Consider the following 9,694-nt stretch of genomic DNA (forward strand, 5'->3'; position numbering starts at 1 on the left):
ATGTTATACATTTCCATCTAAGCACTGCTTTAAAGCATCCCTCAAAATTTATTAAGTTGTATTTTCATTTTCATTAAAATATTTTTAATTTCTCTTGAGACTACTTCTCTGAGCAATGTCTTATTTTGAAGTACAATGTTTAATCTCCAAATAATTTTGGACTATCCGCCCAACTTTTGTTTTTGGTTTCTAGTTTAATTCCATTGAAGTTTTACAGTATACTTTGTTCAGTTTCTAGTCTTTCCAATTTGATTAGACATGTCATACAGCTCAGAATTTAGTCTATCTTGGTGGATTTTCCGTGCAAGCTTGAGAAGAATGTGTATTCTACTTTTATTGTGCCAAGTATTTCATAAATATTAATTAGATCAAGTGAATTGATTGTGCAGTTTAGTTTAACTATTTCCTTACTGATTTTCTTCCTACTGGATCTATAGAAGGGTACTCATAGAAGGGTGTTGAAGTCTCCAATTATTATAATGGGTTCATACATCTCCTTGTTGAAGTCCTACCAATGTTTACCTTGCATAATTTGGCACATAAAGTTTTGCTGCTTCTTCCTGGAGAATTAACCACTTTATCATTATGCAATGCCCTTGTTTATACCTGATAATTTTCCTTTCGTGAAATCTGCTTTGTCTGAAATTAATATAGCTACTCCAGCTTTCTTTTGATTACAGTTAGCATGGCAGATCTTTTTCTACTCCTTTATTTTAATCTATCAGTTATTTCATATTTAAAGTGGGTTTCTTGTAGACATCATGTAGTTGGGCCTTGGTTTTTTATCCACCCCGACAGTCTCTAACTTAATTTGTGTATTTAGACAATTCACATTTAAAGTAATTATTGACATAGTTGGTTTAAAAACTTACCATATTTGTAACCAATTTCAATTTGCTGACCTTGTTTGTTTCATTTTGTCTCTCACTCCTTTTCTTCTTTCATGGTTTTAATTGATCATTTTATGTGATTCCACTTTCTCTTCTCTCTTTGTATGTTAATTTTACTTACTTTTTTTTATTTTTTAGTGTTTGCCCTGAGTCTGCAATAAACTATTTGAAATGAATCTAAGTCAACTTTCAAATAACATACACTGCTTCACGGATAGTATAGATATCATATAAACAGATTATTCTCAATTCCTCCCTCTCTTCCCTTAAAATCTTGCTGCCTTTCATTTCACTGATCCATAAACTATAATCATTGAATACATTGTTGTTGTTATTATTTTGACTAAACAACAGTTCAATCAATTAAGAATAATAAAAATAAATATTTTATTTTACCTTCATTTATTCTTTCACTAACATTCTTCTTTCTTTTATATAGATCTGAGTTTCTAACCTACATTGATTTCTTTCTCTCTGAACAACTTTTTTTTAACATTTATTACAGGGCATTTCTACAGGTGACAAATTTACTTATTTGTTGTTTGTCTAAAATATCTTTATTTCTCCTTCACTTGTTAAGGATAATTTTAATAGTTACAGAATTCTAGGCTAGTGGTTGCCTTTTCTTCTCTAAAAGTGTCACTCCATTTTTGCTTGTTTGCATGGTTTTGGAGAGAAATCTGAAGTAATTCTAATTATTTTTCCTCTATACTTAACATTTTATTCTTTCCTCTGCTTATTTCAAGATTTTCTCTTTGTCTTTGGTTTTGTTTTTGCATTTTGAATATGAATATGCCTCGTGTAGTTTTTTGGAATTTATCCTGCTCAGTGTTACTTGAATTTTTGGTCTTTATTTTTTTGTGTTACATTCAAAAAATATGAGGTCCCCATATACTCCCCATCCCCCTCACCCCACTCCTCCCATAACAACCTCCTCCATCATCATTGGACATTCATTGTGCTTGGTGAATACATCTCTGAGCACTGCTGCATTACATGGTCAATGGTCCACATTATAGTTTACACTCTCCCCCAGTCCACCCAGTGGGCCATGGGAGGAAATAAAATGTCCAGTAACTATCCCTGCAGTACCATCCAGGACAACTCCAAGTCCTGAAAATGCCCCCACATCACATCTCTTCTTCCCACTCCCTTCCCTCAGCAGCTACCATGGCCACTTTCTCCAAATCAATGTTACATTTTCTTCGATTACTAATCACAGTAGTTCATGAATAGAATATCAGTAAATCCATTCTAATCCACACTCTATTCCTCCATTCTGTGGACCCTGGAATGGTTGTGTCCACTCCACATCTATATCAAGAGGAGGCTTATATTTCACATGGATGCAATTCTCCTGCTTTCAGTTGTAGGCACTCTTGGCTCTCTCTTCTTCACCTCCATGTTAGCTGAGTGGAGTAAGTCCAATAAACCAGAGTGTAGGAGTTGCTTGTCTGTTGAGGCTCAGGGCCTGACTACCACATGTACACTCCAGAGATTAGGGTCCCCTGGGTATACACTAAATCCCAGCACCAACCACGTGACCAGTAAAAGTAACAGGAGAGGCTTGTGAACAAAGATCATGTCTGATCATGTCCATCACACAGAAACATAAACTCCAAAGTGGGGCCAACTGACATGGCACTGAACTCCATCTGCCATGACCATAGAACCTGTGGGTCTCTGTAGCCCTCAGAAGAACCAATACCTGGGGTTGTATCTACTTCATCTGTCTCTGGGAGTCTGCTCAGGTGTGCGTAAGGGCGACCCCTCTGAAAACCTCCTGGCTCTTTTTTGGAGATTCATAGCCATATAAACTCATTTGTCCTTTCCATTTCCACCTTTTATTCAGGTCAAAAAGCATTTTTAACTCCTGATATTATATGTAGGCTGATCTATTCTGCTGGTCTGAATTGACCCTTTTATTCAAGGTCATTTCCTAGTTACATCATCAACTGGGACTTGGTAGTAATCCCTCAGTGCCAGGGAGGCTCATCCCCAGGAGTCATGTCCCATGCTGGGGGGAAGGCAATGCATTTACATGCTGAGTTTGGCTTTGAGACTGGCCACATTTGAGCAACATGGAGGTTATCAGGAGGTAACTCTTAGGCACAATGTAGCTCTAGGCCTTGTTCTTATTTTCAGGTGCACTGGCTCACAAGCATAGTCATTAGTATCAAGAGCTCATTGTTGGATCATCCTTCTTTTTTGGTCTTTGCTTTTGCACTTGGGGGATTGTTGCTGCTCCATTACAGAATGTGATAGATCTCCCCTGGCTAGGAAGTCAGCAGTCCCTCAGTTGTCATTTTTAACTGTAACCACTAAGAAAATACCCAAACATTTTTATGTATCCTGGATATATGCTCTGGAGAACTCCCTGACAACAATTTGTCCCCTCTCAATAACATCCCACACAAGTATTCATCCCCTGCCATTGTTGAACCTCCCTGTGATCCAAAACTTCTTCAGAAATGAAGTCCAATATATCGCCAGGTTCCCTTAATAGTAAAATGAAATATAGTGATGAGTTTAAAGGTTAGATATAGAATACATATTAATTTAGAAAAATTAAGGTAAAAATTAATTGGGGTATCAAAAAATTTAAAAATGCAAAAGCTTTGTTTTTGATGTTTTGCCCACCATCACTGCAATAAATGTTGCCCTGTATGCAAATTGGCAATGCAACTTCTTCCATCTTTTCCTCAGTGTCTATTCCTTTCTTTTTCTTTTTCTTTCCTAATTATTAAGCTTGTCTTCACAAAAGTTTTAGATCACAGTAATTCATATATACAATATATAGTACTCCCACAATATCCAATATAAAACCCTTTTCCCTTCCACAGCAATAATCTTTTTACATGTTCATACTATATTTACTGAAACTGATGTACAGATATTGAGACAATAGTTTTCAAACAAGGTAACACTTGGGTTTACATTGTGGTTTATATTTTAGACTATACAATTTTCTAAATTTTTAGCTATCTTATGTTTACGTTATGATCTATATTTTAGCCTAAGTTCCCTATACATTTTTGGTGTAATTTAACATGTCCTATATACATCCATGCATAATCTTGTGGAACACTCTCATGCCCCACAGCTACATTGATTCCATCTATTCAATACCTCTTTCCCCATCCCCTCAGAGCTCACAGTGACAATCACTCTACATTGCTTGAAGGGCCATGTTCAGAGATACTTGCAACAATATTGAGGGCTTGACATGCTCGACTGCCCTAATGCTTTGGGAGCCACTATTTCTCTTGAGAGATACAATCCCCTCTATTTGAGAACATCAGTCCTCCCCAGGATGTGGGTGTACCTTCACTCTCATTATATGGGTCTCCATGCAATGATATAACCCACTATAACAAAATGAGCACCCACACACTCCCTAGAAGCCTATCCTGCATCAGGTTCTCCACTTTAAGCATCTTAAACAGGTAACATTCCTTATTATATTTTTTTAAAAGTTTTCTCAGCATTATATTCTCAACCCAATACCTGACAATCTCCTATGTTCATATGTTCCCACACCCTCCCCCCAATTTCTTGGGCTATATATTTACCATCCTCCCATCCCTAGCACCCTCAAGCCTGCAAAGCCCCACGCAAAGGTATCCCTATGCCCCCATTTTTTCCCTTTATCTGTACAAATACTTATCTCCAGCTTATCACAGATTTCACCCATGTAGGTGTCAGCTTGCACCCTTCCTCTACCCCCCAAATTCCTTTAAACCTATCCTCTGGTCTCTAGCTTTCTGAGGTACCTTGATTTACTTACTTCATATCATTAAGGTCATGTAGTATTTGTCCTTCAATGCCTGCATTGCTTCACTCAACATAAGGTTCTCAAGATTCATCCATGTTATCACATGTGTTTGTAGTGTATTTGTTCTTAAAGCTGAGTAGTATTCCATTGTATGTATATACCACATTTTATTTATCCATTCATCTGTTGATGGGCATTTGGGTTGATTCCAACTTTTGGCAATAGTGAACAATGCTGCTATGAACATTGGTGTGCATATATCGGTCTTGTCCTTGTTTTCAGTTCTACTGGGTATATACCCAGCAGTGGAATTGCTGGGTCATATAGCAAATCTGTAGCTAGTTTTTTGAGAAACTGCCAAACTGTCCTCCAGAATGGCTGGATCCTTCTACATTCCCACCAGCAATGGATGAGTGTTCCCATTCCTCCACATCCTCTCCAGCATTTGTAGTCTTCTGTTTTTTTCATAGCTGCCAATCTTATGGAAGTATCTCCTTGTAGTTTTGATTTGCATTTCCCTAATAGCTAGAGATTTGGAGCATTTTTTTCATGTACATTTTAGCCATTTGTAGTTCTTCTTTAGAGAAGTGTCTGTTTAAATCTTTTTCCCATTTTTTAAATGGATTGTTTTTATTTCAAGATATAGGAGTTCTTTATATATGCAGGTTATAAGTCCCCTATCAGATATATGGTTACCAAATATTTTCTCCCGTCATGTAGGCTCTCTTTTCCCTTTCTTGACAAGCTCCTTTGAGGTGCAGGGGCTTTAATTTTGAGGAAGTCCCATTTATCTATCTTTTCTTTTGCTGCTTGTGCTTTTGGGGTGAAGTTCATGAAGCCATTTTCTATTACAAGGTCCTGTAGATGCTTCCCTACACTTCTTTCCAAAGTCTTTATGGTCTTGGCTCTTGTATTTAGATCTTTGATCAATCTTGAGTTGATTTTTGTATAAGGTGTGAGTTGGTAATCCTCTCATTCTTTTACATATGGATATCCAGTTCTCCAGGCACCATTTGTTGAAGAGGCCATTCACTCCCAGTTGAGAGGGTTTGATGGCTTTATGAAATATTATATGACTGTATATATGAGGATCTATATCAGAACTCTCAATTCAGTTCCATTGGTCAGTGTGTCTCTCCTTGTGCCAATACCATGCTGTTTTCACTACTCTAGCTTTGTAGTATGTTTTGAAGTCAGGTAGTGTGATTCCTCCAATTTCATTTTTCTTTTTCAATATATCATTGGCTTCAGGGCCTCTTTCCTTTCCAAATAAATTTCATAGCTAGTTTTCTAGTTCATTAAAGAATGCTGTGTTGATTTTTATTGGGATTGCATTGAATGTGTAGATGAGTTTTGGTAGGACAGACATCTTAATAATATTTAGTCATCCTATCCATGAACAGGACATATTCTTCCATTTATTTAGGTCTTCTTTGATGTCCTTGAACAGTGTTGTTTAGTTCTCTGTGTATAAGTTTACATTTTTAGTTAAATTTATTCCTAGGTATTTGATTTTTGTATTGACTATTGTAAATGGTATTTGTTTCTTGATTTCCTCCTGAGCTTGCTCATTATTGGTGTACAGAAATGCTACTGATTTTTGCGCATCTTATAACCTGCAACTTTACTAAACTCATTTATGAGTTCTAGAAGCTTTCTTGTAGACTTCTTAGAGTTTTCTATGTATAGGATCATGTCATCTACAAATAATGAAATTTTGACTTCTTCCTTTCCAATTTGAATGACTTTATGTCTGGTTGTTGCCTCAGTGTTTGAGCAAGTACTTCTAAGACAATGTTAAATAGAAGAGGTGATAGTGGGCATCCTTGTCTTGTTTTGTAGAATTCACCTGTTAAGACTTCTGGCCCAGGGCTCTTCTTCATTGTGAGGTTTTTAATGACTGATTCTATCTCTTTACTTGTGATTGGTTTGTTGAGATGAATATCTTCTTTTATCAATATAGGCTGCTTTTGAGTTTCTAGAACTTTGTCCATTTCCTCTAAACTGTCATTTTTGTTGGAATATAGTTTTTCAAAGTATCCTCTAATGATAGTCTTTATTTCTGTGGGGCCAGTGGTGATATCTCCTTTCCCATTTCTTATTTTGTGTATTTGTATCTTCTCTCTTTTTTTCTTTGTTAGTCTAGCTAAATGTTTGTCAATTTTATTGATCTTCTGAAAGAACCAGCTCTTGGTTTTGTTTATCTTTTCAAGTGCTTTCTGATTTTCTATTTCATTTAGTTCTGCTCTTATCTTTGTTATTTCTTTCTTTTTTCTTCCTGTGGGGTTACTTTGTTGTTTTTTCACTAATTTCTCCAAATGTGCAGTTACTTCTTCAATTTCTGCTCTTTCTTCTTTTTTGATGTATGAATTTATGGCTATAAATTTCCCTCTCAGTACTGCTTTTGCTGCATCCCATAAGTTTTGGTAAGTTGTGTTATCATTTTCATTAGTTTCAAAGTAGTTATTAATTTCTTCTGTGATTTCCACCTTGACCCACTGGTTTTCTAAAAGTTTGCTGCTTAATTTCCATATATTGGTGTGAAAAATGGGCCTCTGGCCCTTGCAGATTTCCTGCTTCACTCCCCTGTGATCAGAGAAATTATTTTGTATGATTTTGATTTTTCTAAGTTCATTGAGCCTTTCTTTGTGGGCCCGCATATGGTCTACCTTTGAGAATGATCCATGTGCACATGAGAAAAATGTGTATCCTGCTGTATTTGGGTATAATGATCTATATATATCTATGAGGTCCAGCTCCTCTAATATACTGCTCAAAGTTTTTGTTTCTTTATTGATTCTCTTTTGAGATGTTCTGTCCAAAGTCGTTAGTGGTGTATTAAAGCCCCCCACCAAAATTGTAGGGGCATCTATTCTTTCACTTAGTTTTTCCAGTGTTTGCCTCATGTATTTGGAGGCCACTTGTTAGGAGCATAAATATTTATGATTGTTCATTCTTCTTGAAAGATTATCCCTTTCACAAATATGTAGTGTCCATCTTTGTCTCTCACAACTGTTTTTTCATTTAAAGTCTATTTTGTCTGATATTAATATAGCTACTCCTGCCTTTTTGTTTGTTTGTTTGTTTTTGTTTTTTGTCTGATATTAATATAGCTACTCCTGCCTTTTTTTTTTGGTTATTGTTTGCTTGTAAGATTGTTTTCCAGCCATTCACTTTCATCCTCCATGAATCTCTGGGTCTAAGATGTGTTTCTTGTAGACAGCATATAGATGGTTCATATTTCCATATCCAATCTTCCAGTCTGAATCTTTTGACAGGTGAGTTCAGTGTTACTACTTTCAAGATATTGCTTCTATTAGCCATATTTTCTTGAGATTTATGTGTCATATTCTGTTTGATTTTCTTTTTCTGTTTTTGTCTTTTTAGTTACCCTTACACTCTCCTCCAACTCTGCCTCTCTTGTTTTTTCCTTTCTTCCAGCAGAACTCCCTTTAGTATTTCTTGAAGGGCAGGGTTCTTGTTGGCATACTCTTTTAGTTCTGTTTATCTGTGATTATTTTGAACTCTCCATCACTTCTGAATGCTAGCTTAGCTGGATACAGTATTCTTGATTGGACATTTTTTTCTTTTAGTACCTTGACTATATCATACCACTGCCTTCTTCCTCCATGATTTGAGATGAGAAATCAGCACTTAATCTTATGGAGCCTCCCTTGTAGGTGATGGTTCTCTTTTCTCTTGCTGCTTTTAGAATTTCCTCTTTGTCTTGAGCATTGGATAATTTGACAAGTATATGTCTTTGGGTTGGCCTGTTGGGATTTATGCTGCTTAAGGTGCATTGTGTTTCCTGGACATGTACATCCATCTCCCTCAGTAGATTTGTGAAGTTTTAAGCCATTATTTCCTCCAACACCCCTTCTGTCCCCTTTCCCTTCTCTTCTCCTTCTGAGATGCCTATAATGTGTATGTTTGTGCATTTTGCATTGTTATTCAGGTTCCTAAGTCCCAGCTGAATTTTTTCTGTCTTTCTATCAGTCGGTTCTACTATCTGTTTGATTTCAGATGTACTGTCTTCCACATCACTAATTCTCTCCTCTGCCTCTTCTGATCTGCTGTTATTTACTGAGAGTGTATTTTTGATTTCTTGAATTGTTGTGTTCATCTGTTATCTTTTTGTGTATGACTGCAATTTCTTCTATCTTCTCTCCAAGTGTCTTCTTCATATTGTTAATCTCTTCCTTTAGTTCATTAAGTTGGTCTCTAATATATGTTTTGAGATCTTTAATTACTTGTCCAATGTCCTGCTCCTTTTCCTGGTTTTTAGTTTGTTCATTGGATTTGGCCATGTTTTCCTGATTATTGGTTTGGTTTGTAGTTTTTTGTTGCTGTGTAGTCATCATTTTATCTTGACAGGTTTAATCAATTCCTTAGCTTCTTTGTTTAGGCTTGGGGTTTAATTAGTTGTCGTTTGTGCATAAATGTTATGTCTTCTCTTTATCACTTTGTTCTTCTTATTCTCTTTTCTTGTTGCTGGCTAAATTCACTTTGAAGGAAAATATTAGGGCCAGGGAAAGCAAAATGAGTAGGGAAAGAAAATTTATAAAGTAGTATTGATAATAAATGTTAACAAAGCAACAATGTGAGATCTAGGAGAATGGATATTAGACTCATGTAAGTTGTGTAGAGTTATAGCAGTAAGTAGAGTACCTATAATGAGAGAGCCAACTGAATATAGGGAGAAATATAGTATGAATTTAAAGGCCAGTGTTTTCATGAAAGAGGGAAAGAGAAAAGAAAGACAATAATATAAAGAATGAATAAAAGACAGAAATCAAAAAAAGGTATTAGAAATAAAAAGTTAGACAAATTGGGGGCCAAAGAAAGGGAGGTGGAATATAAGAAAAACAGTAGATGATGGAGGATAGAAAGATGTATGGGAAAGGGGATAGTGTAGGTGGCCAAAATCAAAACACACAGAAAAGAGGAAATGGAGGATGAGGAAACACAGCAAGTGTGAAGTGCTCCCTACAGCACCTATTACATAGAGGAAATAAAAGAAAAAAGAAAA

This window comes from Dasypus novemcinctus, chromosome 4 (assembly GCF_030445035.2).
Source record: "Dasypus novemcinctus isolate mDasNov1 chromosome 4, mDasNov1.1.hap2, whole genome shotgun sequence".
Taxonomy (NCBI): domain Eukaryota; kingdom Metazoa; phylum Chordata; class Mammalia; order Cingulata; family Dasypodidae; genus Dasypus; species Dasypus novemcinctus.